This window comes from Montipora foliosa, chromosome 3 (assembly GCF_036669935.1).
Source record: "Montipora foliosa isolate CH-2021 chromosome 3, ASM3666993v2, whole genome shotgun sequence".
Taxonomy (NCBI): Eukaryota; Metazoa; Cnidaria; class Anthozoa; order Scleractinia; family Acroporidae; genus Montipora; species Montipora foliosa.
In genome coordinates this window covers 38380893-38385845 of record NC_090871.1, presented here as the reverse complement: position 1 = coordinate 38385845, position 4953 = coordinate 38380893, and the positions used below count along the sequence as shown (strand labels likewise).

Sequence of the window (4953 nt, the reverse complement as noted above, 5' to 3'; positions counted from 1 at the left end):
TTGTTATGCGTAACTTTTACAATACAAATCCTCCTATCCCATTTCACCATCTGAGAAAACGCTAGGCTTCATAAAATAAAAATTCCTTTGATCTCAGAGGGGAAAATTATTTCCAGACTCATGGTATGGCTATGGGAACAAAAATGGCCGTCCCTTTTGCCAACATATTCATGGCTGAGATCAAAACCAACCTTTAGATATGATAAGACAAATTATAACTAAGCTACGTAAGCGTGCTCAAAATCCCGATGCATGCTGATAGCATCAGCAAATCGCTTCGCTAGGATTTTTTTTTTTCGCGCGAGCAGCTATTGTTAGCGCCGGGATTTGATGCACAATTGATGCACAATTCCACCGGCTATGTTATAAAACAATTGGTTCATGCTTTTAGCTGTGCACTATCGACTTATGGAGCACGTGGGAAGTTTGGAGAGCACTCAAGAAGCTAGAGTTGCCCTCGGCTATTACCTCGGGGAACTCTTACGCTTCTTTCATGCTCTCCAAACTTCCCGTGTGCTCCATAACTTGATAGTGCATGCTAAAGCATGAACCAATTGTTAAATAGGAGCAACGGAGTAAGATTTCAAACAGGATCGATCCTCGACATCAAAACCCACTATAAGCAGACGAAGACCTTCCACTGAATACCCACTATACCTCTTGTCACCCCCCAGGTGTAAAACTTATGTAAATATGCAAACAAGTTGCGGAGTATTCTGCAATTTAGCCCTTACATACTCTTCAGGAAGACATTTCTAGGAGGCCATCTCAAACTTTAAAACGCCACTCGAAGCTCGTGGCTATCCTAAAAATCTTACCGAAAGGTAAGCGGCACTAAAAAACAGATAAACAAGACTCATGAGAGAGAGTACCATCCTTTGTCATAACATATCATCCAGTAGTGAGAATGTTCAAACAAATCTTGATGCACGTATGGACTTTAATACACATGGACAATCAGCCAATGCCGAAAAACATTTACAAAACGCCTCCTGTCATATCATACTGAAGTTACAAAGTCGTATCATTTGAAAGCGACTATGAACAGCATGTCTCCCAAACCTTAATCAACGGAGAAAAACGTTCCAATGCAGGCAAAATTGACCATTTGTCGGTTAGCGGCAATGACATATGCTGTTTAAGCCTAAGCACTTGTCCCAGAATGGTTAGTTTTACAAAATGTTGGTTTTTCTTCATTTTTGCTAAGAATGAAGTTAGCCACACCATAATTTTCATGAAATTTTAAGTGAACAAGGCATGGGAGCCATGCTGTCCCTAATGACATTTGTATCATTCAACTGCGCTGTGCATGTTCGCCATTAGACCAGCACCAGGCCTATTTGGGCTTTTATGTCAGGCTTTTGTAAGATAATATTTTTTGGCGGATGTTTAACACCTGTGACATTTGTAAAATCCACTGTTAATAAGCTGAAAGTCTGGTCTAAAAATGACAGCATGATGCTAGGCGTCGAGCTGTTGAAATAACAATTTTGGGTTATGGTTTCAAGTTGGGTAACTGAAATTGAAGGTCGAGAGCTAAATTCAGTTACATGTTGAGTCCTGAAGTTCAATGTCGAGCCCTGTATTTTTGGCGGGGAATGAACACCACATATGACAAATAATTCACAATTAGTGGACGAGGTTGAGCAAAATATCGTGATTTGTCAGTGGTGAGCATATCAATTATTTGCCAAAGCCGAAGGCTGAGGCAAATAATTGATCTGCAAGACACTGACAAATCACGATATTTTGCGATAACCGAGTTCAATAACTGTTTTATCATTCGATCACCGAGTTTGTTTTCAATTTTTTGGTGGAAGTGGTAAGCGCGCGCTGCTGGCAGAAATCAATTGGTTTCCTTCTCAGTTAAATAATTTATTTCACACAAGAGCGACCACAAGAGCGTGGTTACTATTGGGCATGAGCAGAATATTATTTGCAGCAACAACAAATTTAGATGGAATTACGCATGAGCAGACCATTATTGGCAGTTATTTGCAGGTCACGTGGTGGGATCCCAGCCAATGAAAATGGGGGGGGGGGGAAATCCATCGAATGATAAAGTCTCTTGTTTAATGCGTTCACCACTGTTATGGTATGAAAGGAAAATAACAGATTTCAACTAATCATTCTTTCCATGTGTCATAGTAACCGTAACGTAAGACGACAATACGAGTAGTTGTAAAATCTCAAGTTCTAGCTCCTGTAACTAAAAGGATGTCTGTGACTCTTTCTCTCAAATGAAATGCTGAAGCTTGGTTATACCACTGGAAAATTTTGTCCGAAAGAAGCTCACTTACTGGAAACTAAAAGAGAGAAAAACAAGCAAAGAATCATTGTCTTGCTCAGCTGAGATGGAAATTAATAATAACAATAATAATGACTTCATTAACGTGTCAAATGAAGTCTAGCAGGGGAGAATATCCTTTGCTAATAGGGACACCTAACTAAAATCGCTAACTAATAGAAACAATTCAAATGTTATCATGTCTCTGAGAATACAAATACTATTAAAACTAATAAAGTCGCGAGTTACGTAAGTAACACCCACTGCATCCTTCTGTGATGTTACTAACTTAGATCACGTCCACGTATCATTGTCTTAAAATGGCTGAGAGTGGCAATCGATCTGTCTTTACTTCATAGCTTGCTCCAGAGTCCAGGGCCTAAATATCTTATCGAATGTTTTCCGTACTTGACAGTGCTAAAACTACGTAGATAGAAATCCGTTTGACGTAAATTATAGGTATGACTGTTAGTCATGAACAAATTACAAATTATTTGCGAACACAAACTAAATTTTATTTTATACATTAAAATACATATATCTTGTAGTCTCCTATAAAGTAAGGATGGTAGCTTGACATCTTGTCCTTAAAAACTGCACGCAATCCCCGCTCCCGCACTCTCTCCAGTCTACGAGTGCCAAATTAAATGGTAATACTTTAAGTGAGGGAGGATGGCTGCCTTATAAAGCTGGTATGAGATTACTTAACCTGATAATCACCCCTATTTGCTGACTGGCTTTAATGCAAACATCACTCACATGCTTATTAAAACTGAGTTCACTATCAATAGTTACACCTGGGACTTTAAAACTGTCTGATTCTATTATATCCTAACCATTAACGTTATACTGGTTTTAAAATGTTTATAACCTTATCCTAACCTTTCGCCTTGAGAATTCTTCAAAGAACAGCATAACAAATACTCTGCAATCATACCCGTTTTCTTGCTGAGGTACCTATAAGGGTTCAAGAATGCTCTTATCTATCCATTTGTCTTTTTAAATATTACCATCATTACTACAGTGGTCCCTAGACAGGATTTTAATATAATGGATATCAACATGTTTTAATTTTATTGCAACAAAACGCAATAAGGCAAAAGATAATTCAGCCAAGGTCTCCCCTTGGGATGAAATTCCCATTTTAAAATTTAATGTTTCCCACACCTCTGGAATTTCTCTGGAATTTCAGTCTGACAATGTTTATTGCGTTGTTTTAACTGATTTGAGTAGAAAGGAATTATTCTTTTTAGAACTACCAATACGTTTGTTTTAATTTAATGCACCAGATATATCTATAGTTGGATTATATTCTACTAATAAAATTAATTCTAAATTCTTCACAGTAAATGACAAAAGGACATGCTGTATAACCAAACATTCACCACCATAGTGGTACTATCCAACTTTTTCAATACTTTCAGTCAGTGTCAGTACATGATAGTGTTTCCTATCTATATTTGGATACTTGGCATTAATTTTGCCCTAAAAAATGCAACTTGACAATCCTTAAGAAGAAGGCTAGAGATTTAAATACCTTGGGATAGAGGACAGGCATAGTCTTGGAAGTAAAGTGTGGAGTGGGACTTGGACATTCATTCATTCTAGCAGTCCACTCACGTTCTATAAAACTAAAAACAAACAAATGATACAGGGTGCTGTACTGCAAGAGGTGCCTGGTGTTAAAAAAAGGAAGAAAGTATAGTGCATACCTTCTGATAAGGTTTGCTTCCTGTTCTCGTGAAGAGGGAGAACAAGTAAAGTTCTTTCTATCTGAGCCATAAACAATGGAGTCAATCATCAGAATTGGAACTCTAAAAAGAAGATTCCACTGTAATATTAATTTTCTCGTCGGTTGGTGTCTTTTTCCAGCAGGAATTAGTCAAAACCCTCAACTTTACCATTCAACAAAGTTATTACTACAACACGAAGCCCTCGATGCAGTTTAGATCAAACATCATTAGATGACTTAAGCATACATTTTCTATTTTTATAAAGGCTTAAAGGCAATGTTTCTGCTAAAGCTTACACAGTACAGCCATCATCCTTTCTTCTTCTGCTTGAGACCGTTGGTAGATTATATATCAGAGATAGGAATCAATGCCCACTAAAAACAAAATAAACAGTGGCACTGTTTATATTGACAATGGTGAGAAAGATAAAAAAATAAAAGAAGCGATAACGATAATTATCATGAACTTTTTAATACCTTCCACATACTGGAATGAAAATAAACTTCTTTTTTAAAATATCCACTTTCCTTGTAAACTTGGATGCCTCGACATATCTTGCATCAGGACTGACAGATGCACAGAAAGACAAATAATTATTAAAGACCATCAGCACTTAGGAGAAACATGTATAATCACTATTGTCTTAATTAAAGTACTTTGAAGAAAACCAACCATATAAGGTACATACATGTATATCATTAAGATGAGCCAGCTTACCAACAATACAAAAGCTAAATGAAGAAACAATCCTCGCACTTGCTGGACAATTTAAGTAATTGTCTCATTGAACCTGTAAAATTTTCAGGTGACTTAAGTGGGATTCGAACCCACAAACTCTGCGATGCCAGTGCAGTGCTCTTACCACCTGAGCTATGAAGCCACACGGTTGAGAGCAGGTCAATTTGTTGGGTTAATGTTTTCCCGTGAAATGAA

At 37.4% G+C, this 4953-nt stretch overlaps 1 non-coding gene across 1 annotated transcript; it reads right to left on the bottom strand.

The window, feature by feature from the left end:
• Positions 1-4826: 4826 nt before the first annotated feature.
• Trnaa-ggc (transfer RNA alanine (anticodon GGC)) lies at positions 4827-4900 on the bottom strand. Its single transcript has one exon. It is a non-coding gene; the product is annotated as a tRNA-Ala (tRNA).
• Between the last annotated feature and the right edge of the window lie 53 nt (positions 4901-4953).